The sequence below is a fragment of the Helianthus annuus genome, chromosome 7, assembly GCF_002127325.2.
Source record: "Helianthus annuus cultivar XRQ/B chromosome 7, HanXRQr2.0-SUNRISE, whole genome shotgun sequence".
Taxonomy (NCBI): domain Eukaryota; kingdom Viridiplantae; phylum Streptophyta; class Magnoliopsida; order Asterales; family Asteraceae; genus Helianthus; species Helianthus annuus.
Window position 1 is genome coordinate 103,264,855 of NC_035439.2, and position 15,727 is coordinate 103,280,581.

The window sequence follows — 15,727 nt, forward strand, 5'->3', positions numbered from 1 at the left end:
GATTTGGAAACAGATTCTAAACGGCCAGACTCAGGTTCCAATGGAGTAATTCTCCCTTTTTTGCTAAATTAGGACTGTCTAAATAGAACTCTGAACTTTAATCATTTACATTACTACCCTTCAACTTTACAATTTACTATATAGTCCTCAAAATCGAATAAAGTAGATTTTTTTACATTGTCCAAACTTTAACAAAACTGTTTTTCCTTTAGTTTCTTATGTATTATATTATACATAAGAAGCTAGTTATATATTATAATAGGAAAGAGTACTTTTATGTAAATAACTATTTGTTTAGCCTCATAAGCTTAAGAAGGTTTGGTTTGACCATGTTTATTAGTTATTTCAACATTTAGCTTGTTTAGAGTATTGGTACTGGTTGATTAAAATTAGGGATTGCAATCGAACTCTAAACCGATTGATAAACCTGAAATATCTGGGATAGGTATATGGTAGGGTAATCAGGTATGGGATTATTATTTTTTTCGCAAGCTTGGAACAACTAGAAGACAAAATAGATGAATCTATATAATATACACATGGCAACTAAAGCAAGCAACTTATGGCAACTAAAGCAAACAACTTTAATTAGAATATAAGGGTGTGTTTGGTTCGCGGAATGATTTGGAATTGGAATTGGAATTTGTATAGGAATTAGAATTTGAAGGAATTGGATTTGGAATTTAAACATTCCAATTGGAATTGGAAATTGTTGGAATTGGAATCTCAATTCCATTTTTGTTGTGTTGGTTGTCAAATGAATTGGAATCCATCACCTCGGCACCCACAACCACCAGTTCGGGTCGAAGCGGTTCGATTCGAAACGGTACGGGTCAAAACGGTTCGCGTCGATACGGTTCGTGTCGAAATGGTATGAGTCGAAACGGTATCGGGCGAAACGGTACGGGTCAAAATGGTTCGCGTCGAAACGGTTCGATTTGAAACGATACGTGTCGAAACGGTTCGATTCGAAATGGTACGGGTCGAAACCATTCGCGTCGAAACGTTACGGGTTGAAGCTGTTCGCGTCGAAACGGTACGAGTCGAAATTGTTCGCGTCGAAACGGTACGGGTCGAAAGGCGCAGGTCGAAACGGTCGAAGATTCCAATGAATTTACTTTAATTCCTTCACATATAGGAAGGATTTTGAATTCCTTTAATTAAAGGAATTTGAATGAATTCATGCCTAATTCCAATTCCAATTCCATTGTCAACCAAACACATGAAGATTGAAATTGGGATTCCAATTCCATCTAATTCTGTAAACCAAACATCTTAAGAGATGGAATTCAAATTCAAATTCCAATTCCCCTAAATTTCTGCGAACCAAACGCCCCCTAAGTTTCTAGACTTATAAACGATTCATTGGTTTCTATCAAAACAACTAAAGAACCCGTATGGAATCGGGCCATGCCACATGTCTTAATGACAAACTGTAACACCCTAATTACTATTTAACGGTTTTACATATAATTACCAACAATTAGTTGTGTAGATAAGACTACACATACTATAAAAATATGGGTTTATTAAAACTTTTACAAATCATAAGTTATTCGACATAACGTAATTGAATTCGTCGTTTAAAATTTACGACGGGACACTGTGCGGAAGCATGTATCTTTATCGTATTCGGTTCTCCAATGAGCTTAATCGTCTTCCGGCATTCAAAATGTACCTACATTTCATAAACAAGAAATGCTTTAGTCTTACGGGGGTTATAAACGTGTCTAACGAGTTCTGGGAAACGAAACTGATTAAAATAAATTTTGTTACAGGGTCTACCGTAAATTACGGTGGCTACCGTAATTTATGGTAGCCCCTGAATGTTGATTCTTCCACCGTAACTCAGTGGGTTTAAAGCGTAAAGATTTTTAAGGCTACCGTAAGTTACGGTAGCTACCGTAACTTACGGTGGCCTCTGCAAGATTTTCCAAGTTTGCCGATTTCTAAAACGGAAACCTTCATAACTTTTAATCCGCTTCTCCGTTTGACCTACCGTTTCTTCCTACGTGATTGTAAATTGAACCTCCATCAAATGAGTCAAGACCCAACATCTGGATTAACAAAATTTAAGACTTTTAAGTCTTCGGCTTATTACCCCTTTTTACCAAATTTGACCCGTTCGTGATTTTATCAAATAAACCTGTTGTTTGATTCTAATTTCTCATTTTTAACCAAATCTTGTTTTCAAAACATTCTGTCTAAATAATTTAAATCTTTTAGTTTACCTATTAAGGTAACCGAATGCCCTTTTTTTATTTTGCCTAACTTTCATAGAACTTCAAATTCTACATGATGAGTTAATCTATTATACATACCTGGCTCGGATCAACTTACTAACCCGGTTTAATACCTTGCTTTATAATTGCTAATTAAGAGCGATGCGAGTATCCATTGGATATCTACTCCTGTAAACATATAACTCGACACCAGAATCATTAGTCGATATTGTCAAAAGGTGATGTCTACACCTTTTGACCCCCTTGGCCGAATTGACCGTTTATCTTTGCGAGATAATATTTATTATCATCTCATCTACATGACTCGTTCCTTTTAACACCGTATGCTCATTTTATTTATAAACCGTTTATTACCACTTTCGGCTCTTTATGTCTTACGCGGGAAAGCGTCTTTTAAAACTAACGATTATTGTCAACGTGTGACTAAATTACCATTTGTCTTATTCGTAGTCAATACGACAAAAGAACATTCTAAAATATATGACTAGTGTAAGTTATACTTACCTTGCATCCTTGCGAGCTTCATACTTGAACTTGTATCCATTTGACCCGTTCATTTCCAAGCTCCTACCTAGCTTGTCAGAGTCAAACTACCATATCATATCCACAAGATGATTAGATTAGTCAACCATTAACATGACCATCACACCTTATGGATTCACACACTTATTCACCAAAGTATGCTATTTATTCAACAACTATATTATTTATTTATTTATTTTTTTGTCATAATTCTTTCCATTCACTTCACTGACCGTTTGACCCGTTAGTCAAGTTATTTATACAAACTAGTTAGTAAGTGATTTTGAACACTTTAAGCATGTCATATAAAGTGTTACTTGTTCCTAACAATAAATACTTCATGACTAAACAAGTATACGCAATCATATGCCTTTTTCCGGATTAATAATAACATTATTAATGTGCAGCGATTTTCTATTCAGCTGCTGTAATCGATCATTATGACCCATTTAAAGTCCGAACTAGATTATCATGTTCAAAAATGGATCGTAGAAAACTTCAATACCTTCGCAAGCATATAAGGTACACCTTCTAACGAATTTTCTATGATTTTATATGATTTTTATAAAATCAGCACAACAACTATATTTTCATTTTTCAACCAGCTTTCAAGGTTTTTGAACAGCAGTTTAATTCACTTTTTTTGGCCTATTTAACAACCACATTTGTTTCTTATGATTGAAAACAGTAAAAATTTACTCCATAAGCTTTCCGAAAAGGTATAGAACACCCAAATCGGATAAACGGTTGATTTTATATGATTTTTTTAAGATTAGTCGAAATCCATATAAAAAGCTACGGAAATCATGTTTAGGGTCCTTTGAAATTCGACCCGAACCATCAAATGCAACCCATTTCCATAGCTTAAACCCTTATTAAACTCTTGGTAATGGTTAGAAACCTATAACACAATGATCGTAGGCTAAGAGATGTCAAAAACATCATTATTTCAAGAAGTCATCATGTGAATCCTAATTTTATGATCTTCTCAACTTCATCTTTGTCCATTTAAGAACCAGAACTAAAATTAACATATATTCAAGTCCTGTTTGGTGATTCCCATACACCATCATGTTTAATTTCATACAAATCAAAGATTTGTCATAAACCCACTACTCATGAAATCATCAAATCAAGCCCTACATACAAACTAGTAGACAACATGATTCACTTGGGCATTTTAACGAGCACCTTATGGGCATGATTTTTATACCTCTTCTATTTTGTTCATGGCTAATATTTTTAACCAACTTTCAATCATTAAATCAAACCCTTATGTCTAGCACTCATGAACAATATCAAATCTTGCATCATAACATCAATTTTTCTCAGATTTACCATCACTTTTCAAGTGTTCATCATAGTATCATAAAACCCCACTTAACATATATATGGGTAATCATTCAATCTCTAATATATGACACTAATTCATCAAGTTCTCACCTAGGGTTTGTTCCTAGACTCATACTCATATCAATTTCACTACAACATTCATCATTCATACCAGAATTTCGTTCTTGCATGTTAATCAAAATTTCAAAATTTCACCAAATAACAAATTCAACATACCTTGCAATCTTCTAGCTTGGGTGATCACAAATTTATTAAAAGCCCCAATTTTTAGCTTGTTCTATCTTCGATTTTTGTTGGATTTCTTGTGAGTTTTAGGGCTTTGTAAGAGCCCTTTTCTTGGCTCCTGTAAATCACGACCAAACACACACATAAGTGTGTGTTTTGGTGTTTCATTTCTTTTAATTTTAATCATGTTTCACTCTTGGCCCATTTTAGTCCCTATAGTTTCAAGGATTTATAAAAGGTTTAACTATTTCAAGTTTCCTTTATTATTCTAACAACACATAACTAACTAGGTTAATATTCCTAGTTACTTAGTGGGTTCGGGGAAGTCATAACCCATTTCATTTTAAGTCTCGTTAACTCGGGCCTCTTATGAACTTTATTTCTTTAAAAGCTTTTATTTTCTTTCATCTAATATTAGGTTCATTTATTTAAAGCCTAATATTTACCGGGTTAATTTTTACCACTAACGGTATTTTACCCGTTCATTAATATTAACATGGTTTGATTACCAAACCCGTTTTTGGGGTGTTACAAGTCTACCCCCCTTAAAGAGGTTTCGTCCCCGAAACCTTATTTACATGGTTAATTGTTTTAAACTAAACGAACATAGTTTCATTTTCAAGGCATTCATTCTTTTCGGTCAATAGTTATCATTCGTATTGACATGTACGTCCTTCATGTGTAAGTCCTTACGAACCATAACTTTCATCTTATATTTCATATCTTTGTCGCCTCTTTGACCGAGTTGTCACTTGACCACTCAGTCGCGTTAGTCCGTCAACACGTATACTCCGCGCTTGTCTTATATTGACAAGCGCTTTGTATTGGTCATGACACTATCTTGACTTTGAATAGTTTTACCGGCTAGACTGGTTAGTCACCGTCACTTTACACCCCGCCGTTCGGGTATACCATGTTGCCACCATTGGCCTTTGTGTGTTTATGATTTCCTATCTCGTAACTCGCGTTACAGCGTGGTTATATTCTACATCACTATTTTATTTATTTATTTATTTTTTTTTTTTTTGCGACCGTGATCACATCACGTCATGTTTAAGTTTATATCGACTTTTCATTATCGGAAATCTTTCTTTCGAATGTATCGTCTTACACCTATCAGTGTTAAGACCTATATGCTTTAATTTTAACCATTTTCTGATTTCTCTAAAAATATTCATTTTCGTTAAAATGTTGTTTCTCACTAAAACTGAATTTTAGTTTAACGTTTTCTCTTTAACTTATGTCAATTACTTATATCAAGAAATTGAAGACAAGAATTTATTTTCTTCCATTATTATTATTATTTTACACGGGGGAATCGTAGCCAGTTCCCACGCTTTACCCAAGTGACCCGTAGGTTCTTTCACTTAGCCTCGTAGGCTATTTCTATAGGCTTTCACCCCTTTTTATGCTTAGAATCATTTATTTTCGCTTTTGAAATTCATTTAACCTTGACTGTAGTCTAAGGCTACATTCGTTTTCTTTCGGATTATCTTTACAACTCTTTGACTTCTTACGTCATTTACACGTCGGTTTATTCTCCGTTTACCGTTATTCGGTTTACGCCTCTATTTCTTTACAGTCCATTATCCGGGTTCTTTCATCTTACTGTTTTTAACGCTCCCGTTGTTTGATTTACGTTTTCCTTTTTATATTTTCCTATAACCGTTTATATAGATTTGTTAATATTTCGCGCTTTTATTTATTAGGTTCGCGCTTACTTACATTATCAAGCGTTATTCTTTATTTAACTCGTTTGACTTGTTCGTCTGAAATTTCATCACTTGTGAACGTCAAACTTCATTTGTATTCAACCCGTTCATCTTATAGTTATCAAGTTTTCTGTTTACAAAATTTTGTCATTCTTTAGTCATAACTCACAATCCGAGTCGTTTGACTTTCTATTCCGCGTTCCCGTCTCTTGGTTTACGCATACACTCAAAATCCTACCCATCTATCGGGTATTTTACCGAAGTCATTATCAAAGCAACCATTCCGGTATGCATTAAGACTTTTTTTTTGTTAATTTATTTGGTCGTCTTAACGAAATCCATCGCTTTTATTCAATCAAGTCATTTATTCTTTATTTAATCCGTTTGACTTGTCCATGTGAATTTCATCACTTATGACAGTCAAACTTTATTCCTATGCCTTAATATTCTCATTAGTCGGTCTGTATTTTCATTTACTTTGATCCTTGTCCCTTCTCTCGGGCTCGTTATTCTAACGTAATACACTTCCGTCATCTGGCTTGCGTTTACAACTTTACATTTATTATCAAACATCTTGCTTATTTGATTCATATGGGTACCTTTTTAGTTCGTCCCATTCACCCCGTCCTTACCACATCGGACATAAATGTATCCATCATAAGAAGTTCATGGTATCATGTGTTCACTACTTACTTGGCCAGAGTAAGCGATCAACACATGGTACACATGATCTTTTTATAATTTCCACATCACGCCCTATGTAAGTAACGCCTCTGTTTATTTCTATATCTTTGATTTCATTTCGTAAAACTTTATCTAAATGCTAAACGACAATCATTAGTTTTACTTGTTTTGCCCTTAAACATATAAAATGTTTTCTTTCTATCAAATTATTATGTAATCACATTCGTTAATGTGATCTCTACTTTTCTCATTAGTATAATATTGAGAATTATTCACTTGGATAATTACTCCCGTCCAAGTTTCCACATAAACTAACTCTATTATTGTTTTGTTATTCACTATCGTGAATAACACATATTTCTACTTAATTTCTCTTGGAAACATCATCCTGAATAGGTATCCTATTCAGGTTTTCCAAGTTTTATCCTACGTACGCAACAGTCAGTCTCTATGTATTTGTTACATATTAATATTCGTGTAATAAATTTAAAACGTGCACCTGGTAATGCTTGCCCTAACGGGCTTTCCTTGCCAATTATCCTTACTTGCTATCGTTACGCGATTTGGGTCCTTGGTGAGCATGCTCTACTTGTCATACTTCGGACTGTTCCTCTGTCATATTCGAAATTTGTTAAACTCTAACCATCTTCAGATGCGAGTGTCCTTCAACTAAAACATTTACAAAGATTAGTAATGTCTACATCAATAATCGCCTGTATTTAATACGAGACTTTTTACTATACGTGTCAACGCACATAATTTCGTTAACTATATCAATCATTTAATTGGAGTAACGTGTATTACACGATAACCCTATGTGTTGTTCACAACACTTTAATCATACTAAACCATTAATATACATGTACTTACCGGATTTGCGATCAAGCCTCGAACCGAACACACTTTACTCTTTAACCATGAGCTCTGATACCAACTTGTAACACCCTAATTACTATTTAACGGTTTTACATATAATTACCAACAATTAGTTGTGTAGATAAGACTACACATACTATAAAAATATGGGTTTATTAAAACTTTTACAAATCATAAGTTATTCGACATAACGTAATTGAATTCGTCGTTTAAAATTTACGACGGGACACTGTGCGGAAGCATGTATCTTTATCGTGTTCGGTTCTCCAATGAGCTTGATCGTCTTCCGGCATCCAAAATGTACCTACATTTCATAAACAAAAAATGCTTTAGTCTTACGGGGGTTATAAACGTGTCTAACGAGTTCTGGGAAACGAAACTGATTAAAATAAATTTTGTTACAGGGTCTACCGTAAATTACGGTGGCTACCGTAATTTACGGTAGCCCCTGAATGTTGATTCTTCCACCGTAACTCAGTGGGTTTAAAGCGTAAAGATTTTTAAGGCTACCGTAAGTTACGGTAGCTACCGTAACTTACGGTGGCCTCTGCAAGATTTTCCAAGTTTGCCGATTTCTAAAACGGAAACCTTCATAACTTTTAATCCGCTTGTCCGTTTGACCTACCGTTTCTTCCTACGTGATTGTAAATTGAACCTCCATCAAATGGAGTCAAGACCCAACATCTGGATTAACAAAATTTAAGACTTTTAAGTCTTCGGCTTATTACCCCTTTTTACCAAATTTGACCCGTTCGTGATTTTATCAAATAAACCTGTTGTTTGATTCTAATTTCTCATTTTTAACCAAATCTTGTTTTCAAAACATTCTGTCTAAATAATTTAAATCCTTTAGTTTACCTATTAAGGTAACCGAATGCCCTTTTTTTATTTTGCCTAACTTTCATCGAACTTCAAATTCTACATGATGAGTTAATCTATTATACATACCTGGCTCGGATCAACTTACTAACCCGGTTTAATACCTTGCTTTATAATTGCTAATTAAGAGCGATGCGAGTATCCATTGGATATCTACTCCTGTAAACATATAACTCGACACCAGAATCATTAGTCGATATTGTCAAAAGGTGATGTCTACACCTTTTGACCCGTTTGGCCGAATTGACCGTTTACCTTTGCGAGATAATATTTATTATCATCTCATCTACATGACTCGCTCCTTTTAACACCGTATGCTCATTTTATTTATAAACCGTTTATTACCACTTTCGGCTCTTTATGTCTTACGCGGGAAAGCGTCTTTTAAAACTAACGATTATTGTCAACGTGTGACTAAATTACCATTTGTCTTATTCGTAGTCAATACGACAAAAGAACATTCTAAAATATATGACTAGTGTAAGTTATACTTACCTTGCATCCTTGCGAGCTTCATACTTGAACTTGTATCCATTTGACCCGTTCATTTCCAAGCTCCTACCTAGCTTGTCAGAGTCAAACTACCATATCATATCCACAAGATGATTAGATTAGTCAACCATTAACATGACCATCACACCTTATGGATTCACACACTTATTTACCAAAGTATGCTATTTATTCAACAACTATATTATTTATTTATTTATTTTTTTGTCATAATTCTTTCCATTCACTTCACTGACCGTTTGACCCGTTAGTCAAGTTATTTATACAAACTAGTTAGTAAGTGATTTTGAACACTTTAAGCATGTCATATAAAGTGTTACTTGTTCCTAACAATAAATACTTCATGACTAAACAAGTATACGCAATCATATGCCTTTTTCCGGATTAATAATAACATTATTAATGTGCAGCGATTTTCTATTCAGCTGCTGTAATCGACCATTATGACCCATTTAAAGTCCGAACTAGATTAACATGTTCAAAAATGGATCGTAGAAAACTTCAATACCTTCGCAAGCATATAAGGTACACCTTCTAACGAATTTTCTATGATTTTATATGATTTTTATAAAATCAGCACAGCAACTATATTTTCATTTTTCAACCAGCTTTAAAGGTTTTTGAACAGCAGTTTAATTCACCTTTTTTGGCCTATTTAACAACCACATTTGTTTCTTATGATTGAAAACAGTAAAAATTTACTCCATAAGCTTTCCGAAAAGGTATAGAACACCCAAATCGGATAAACGGTTGATTTTATATGATTTTTTTAAGATTAGTCGAAATCCATATAAAAAGCTATGGAAATCATGTTTAGGGTCCTTTGAAATTCGACCCGAACCATCAAATGCAACCCATTTCCATGGCTAAAACCCTTATTAAACTCTTGGTAATGGTTAGAAACCTATAACACAATGATCGTAGGCTAAGAGATGTCAAAAACATCATTATTTCAAGAAGTCATCATGTGAATCCTAATTTTATCATCTTCTCAACTTCATCTTTGTCCATTTAAAAACTAGAACTAAAATTAACATATATTCAAGTCCTGTTTGGTGATTCCCATACACCATCATGTTTAATTTCATACAAATCAAAGATTTGTCAAAAACCCACTACTCATGAAATCATCAAATCAAGCCCTACATACAAACTAGTAGACAACACGATTCACTTGGGCATTTTAACGAGCACCTTATGGGCATGATTTTTATACCTCTTCTATTTAGTTCATGGCTAATATTTTTAACCAACTTTCAATCATTAAATCAAACCCTTATGTCTAGCACTCATGAACAATATCAAATCTTGCATCATAACACCAATTTTTCTCAGATTTACCATCACTTTTCAAGTGTTCATCATAGTATCATAAAACCCCACTTAACATATATATGGGTAATCATTCAATCTCTAATATATGACACTAATTCATCAAGTTCTCACCTAAGGTTTGTTCCTAGACTCATACTCATATCAATTTCACTACAACATTCATCATTCATACCAGAATTTCGTTCTTGCATGTTAATCAAAATTTCAAAATTTCACCAAATAACAAAATTCAACATACCTTGCAATCTTCTAGCTTGGGTGATCCCAAATTTATTAAAAGCCCCAATTTTTAGCTTGTTCTATCTTCGATTTTTGTTGGATTTCTTGTGAGTTTTAGGGCTTTGTAAGAGCCCCTTTCTTGGCTCCTGTAAATCACGACCAAACACACACATAAGTGTGTGTTTTGGTGTTTTATTTCTTTTAATTTTAATCATGTTTCACTCTTGGCCCATTTTAGTCCCTATAGTTTCAAGGATTTATAAAAGGTTTAACTATTTCAAGTTTCCTTTATTATTCTAACAACACATAACTAACTAGGTTAATATTCCTAGTTACTTAGTGGGTTCGGGGAAGTCATAACCCATTTCATTTTAAGTCTCATTAACTCGGGCCTCTTATGAACTTTATTTCTTTAAAAGCTTTTATTTTCTTTCATCTAATATTAGGTTCATTTATTTAAAGCCTAATATTTACCGGGTTAATTTTTACCACTAACGGTATTTTACCCGTTCATTAATATTAACATGGTTTGATTACCAAACCCGTTTTTGGGGTGTTACACAAACAAAAATGTCAAACAAGATATTATATTACATTACATAGTCTTATAAACAAAAATTGTATTGCCTAACCTTGTGATGGGGTATGGTCCCAAAAAAGCTGCGCAGACCTATCAGGTCGCGCACTGAACCATACTCCTTATACATTAATAAGACTAATCTGCACACCCCTCGTGGCTTACTTTGTCAATGCCTAGGTTGCGCGCGAGGTCTAAACAAGATGTAGCATCAATTTTCACACTTAGCATCCTGAATAAGAGCCCTCAACTCCCAAGCTTTGCATCGAATGGTTGAATACACACCAGAGGCCGCGCGAGGGTAGCGATGCAGGTCAATTTCAGGAAGCATCAAAGGTACGAGTGGCAAAGGAGCGAGCCAATCAGCATCCAACAGGCTGAACCACATCGTGCTCCACGATTAACAATCGTGCAGGAGACAAAAAGTACACAAGGACGCCTACGTGGCACCAATCATGGGGCGGCGACAACTGCACCATGATCTCCACTCACCTGCTGATGTCAGAATGACAACAAGGACGACAGCCCGGACACGTGGCTCCAATCAAGATGCGCCAGCATCGAATATCTTCTAGAAGACACTAACGGTCGTCGCCAGAGAGACAAAACAGATATTCCTTGTTGTCGCCTTCAGGCCCAAGGCCCTAATGCGTGTCGTGTGTTATAGGTTTTTATATATATTTTAAGCCCTTTTTACACTTTTTTAACCAAGTTTTAAATTTATAGAACACGATATTTACTAACACTAAACACACATATGGGCAAGTGCACCCATCGTGGACGTAGTATAGTGTTGGTAAAATACCGAGATCGTCCAAGGACACAAGAGCTTTTAGTACCGGTTTATCCTCAACGTCTAATCAAATCAAAAAGTTAGAAAAAGGTTTTAAACTAGAAAAATAAAACTAACTAAAATGCTGAAAAATAAAATAAAAGTAAAAACAGATAGACAAGATGAATCACTTAGATCTGACTTGTGTTTAGTGTAACCTTTGATTATTTCCGCACTTTTGCACTTTTTAAGAGATTATCTTAGTTATTGTAGTAGGCCCCTCTTTTGAAGGTGACGTTACCCTCAACCCAGTAGTTTGAGTCAGCAAGGATACAATCCTAAAGGGTCGGATTATTGAAAGATAATTAATTAAGTTATTAATGCATAATGTGGTAGGCCCCTCTTTTAAAGGTGACGTTACCCTCGGCTAAGTAGTTTGAGTCAGCAGGGATACAGTCCTAAGTAGCCGGGTTAAAGTTTTAATAGTAGCTTACTTATGAGGGGATCAAAGAGTTTGGACCCCCGCCATCCAATACCGGTGGGTATTGAAGGAGATCCTACTAAATTTGACACAGGTCCTGTGCAGGATCTATACATTGAACAATGGCAAGACTCTTACCAAACCGTTCCCTTAACCCCCGACCAGGTAGCCAACATATCTCCATATAGACTGTGGAGATATGAATGGTGAAAATATTTTATTTTATATAGACAGTAAAATAATGCCAAGACACCACAGACAAACGATAAGGAAGAATCACCTTCAACATAAGAAACTAGTTATTAAAGTCATTAATACATAACCAAATAAAAAGTGCGAAAAGATTAAAAATAAAAAGTATTACACTAAACACTTGTCTTCACCAAGTGATGTAAGAGACTTAGGCAAACATGACCTTTGATTGTCAAGAACTCTTACGTTCAATCTTGGGTCTCGAGACGACTCACACACTCTATGATGGATGATGGATGATGGTGGTGGATGATGGTGTTGTGATGGTGGTGGGTGGTGGGTGATGTGTGAGAGACGTGGTGTGCCAAGGGATGGTTTGCAAATGAGCCAAGCACCCCTATTTATAGCCTGAACAGAAGCTCGGGCATAGCCCCGTGTCCTTTGGGCACGGCCCCGTGTCCATCCTCCTTCTCTTTCTTCATTAATTGCAGTTTGTCTACATTAGTTGACCATGCCCCCGTGTCCGCTGAGCACGACCCCGTGTGCAGAAGCGTATATGTACTATCAAGATTTCCCTAGATTCTGCGAATCTTAGAGTTGACCACGACCCCGTGTCCGCTGGTCCCGCCCCCGTGTGGGTGATAGAAGCTTCTACAACTTTGTCTTTTCTGCTGACACTTGGGCACGCCCCCGTGCTCAGTGAGCACGAGGCGTGTTCAGTCTTCTGTTCTCTTGTTTTTGCTTGGGAAGATATTGTCGGGGGGTCGGGCATGCCACGTTTGTCCCTTTTCTTGTATTTATGTTAGATTTAGCTGCCTTTTTGCTTCTTTTGTTCATTTGAGCTCATTTAATCCTGAAAATACAAAAGGAAGACAAAAACACACTTTTTCCAACATTAGTACTAAAAAAGGGGTTAGTTTTATGCCACAATTGATGTAATTTATATGTTGCATTTTGTGCACATCAAATACTCCCACACTTGAATCTTTGCTTGTCCTCAAGCAAAACTCTTTATAATGTGGCTTTACACTCTCAAATGGAATGGGTAGAAGAGAAGGTTTTTGGGCTTGTCATAGAGTGTCGGGATTTCCAAGATTCTTTATTAAGTTTTATTTTTATTTATTTACAATCCTATTCGTCATGATTTATTTAAAACATTTCATAAGATAAATTACTTATTAGGGCATAACATGCCTTTTTAAAATTCCATTTATATACAAGTTCACATACCTCACGGGGGATCACTCAACACTCGGCCGAAGATGTATTTTTAGTGAATCACTCGAAAGCGGCATGGAACTTTTTCCTACCATAAGCTTGCCAAGCAATCAATCCTCCTCCTTTTTAACTATACACCTTTGTAAATATCAAGAGGACTTTTGGGGTGAAGGGTTAGGCTTAGGCTAATGGTGGGTGGTTGGGTTAGTGGTTATTAAAAGGGCGAAAGGCATAAAAAGCGTCGGTTTTCGGAAGACTTTTTGTTTTTCATAACTTTTTATTTTGATGAAATATTTCTTTCAAACAAAGTTCTTTTTGATAAACTTGTTTGTTTATTTCTTTTGGCTTCATCGTCATCATTTTTCATTTTTTTTTCATAAGCAAGTCATACGAAAAACCGAGCCTTGTTACTAAAATAAAGGGTTTAAAATGAAAAAGGGTTTTGGTGGGTAAAAGGGTGTTTGTTTTGGGTTAAGAAATGAAAAGGTTTAGGCTCAAAGGGGTTAACTAGGGGGATTTTGGGTAGGTGGTAAAAAAAAAAGAAAAATAATTGTGTAAAAATAAAAAGGGGTTAGTCCTAATGCCTCCATCATTTACTTACTCGGGTTTAAGTTGGTAAGGACCGGGAATGTATTGTCGTGGCAAGTTCTAGAGTCGTAAGAACCAAGCGGCTATTCACACAAGAAACGAAAAATGAGCATTTAGTTTAAATATATGTATTTGTATGCTCAATAAAGGCTCAAAACTCACTTTTTGTGGGAATGGGTTTTTATGTGATCAAGTATATATAATCAAATTTTAACTAAACTTGTCATGCCGTTTCATAATTTTCTTATGTTGGTTCTTTTTATCACCACGCTATCGGTTGTAAATTTGTAAAAATATAACCTTTTTTAGAACTTGAAATTCCCAAATTAAACCTAGACAAGTAAAAAAAAAATTGGGGTGATTAGCGGTTCCAATAGAGTTTTGTGTAAGGCTTGTATTTAGGACTTGCAAGATTCAAGGTTTTAGCATCCCCCCACACTTAAATTACACATTGTCCTCAATGTGTCCCAAAAATAAGTTTTTAGGTTGATTGAATGTGTAAAAAGGTGTGAAAAAGAAAAAATTATGTTACTGGGCGTCTGGACACGGCCCCGTGGTGTCCGGGCACGACCCCGTGTTCAGATCGCCAGTAACAGAAATTGTTAAAAAGAAACAGAAGCCTGGACACGGGGGCGTGTTCAGTGAGCACGCCCCGTGTCCAGTTACCTGAACTGGGCATTTCCTACAGATTGTGAAGCACGGGGTCGTGTTGGGCGAGCACGGCCCGTGCTGAACTTGCTGTAATGAAAAAAAATTTGTCGGATGGCTCTGTTTTTGTGCATGGGGTGCTGGTTCAAGTTTCCCTTGGTATCCTTCACCATCCCGAGTGTGTTTTATTCCTGAAAATTAAAACTAAACTAGAAAACATAAAAATTAATCTAAACTAAACTAAGGATAGTTCCGCGGAATGCCTCCGTGGTGCGCCACGTTTATAAGGGTCCTTAGCTAGACCCAAAGCCTGGTCATATGTTACCCAAGTGGGATGTTTTGCATCCCATGCTACACCGTTGGAGAGCATCATCCAAACTTGAGTCGATGACCTTCATGTAGTTGACCGGGTCTTCGTCTTCTACTCTTTTTCCAACTCCAAACTTCATTTCCTCGTCCCCAATCCGCAATGTTAGTGTTCCATCATTCATATCTACCACTGCTTGGGTCGTAGCTAGGAATGGCCTCCCTAGGATGAGTGGTACTTCGGCATCTTCCTCCATATCTAGTATGACAAAGTCGGCCGGAAAGACAAATTCGCCGACTTTGACCAATAGATTTTCAGCGACACCTTGTGGATATTTGACGGATCTATCGGCGAGTTGTATGCTTATTTTTGTAGGGCTTGTTTTC

The 15,727-nt window shown here is 35.9% G+C and overlaps 1 long non-coding RNA gene across 7 annotated transcripts; it reads right to left on the reverse strand.

The window, feature by feature from the left end:
• Positions 1-1,447: 1,447 nt before the first annotated feature.
• Positions 1,448-10,732, reverse strand: LOC110939692. Of its 7 annotated transcripts, none has more exons than XR_004862178.1 (7): positions 10,578-10,732; positions 7,610-9,075; positions 7,239-7,408; positions 4,335-4,461; positions 2,748-2,833; positions 2,322-2,411; positions 1,448-1,678 (listed from the first exon to the last, which is right to left on the reverse strand). It is a non-coding gene; the product is annotated as an uncharacterized LOC110939692 (long non-coding RNA). The 7 variants fall into 7 exon arrangements; XR_004862176.1 differs by lacking the exon at positions 1,448-1,678 and having other exon boundaries at positions 2,204-2,833; positions 7,610-7,919; positions 8,564-8,653; positions 8,990-9,075; positions 10,578-10,730; XR_004862175.1 differs by having other exon boundaries at positions 2,322-2,833.
• Between the last annotated feature and the right edge of the window lie 4,995 nt (positions 10,733-15,727).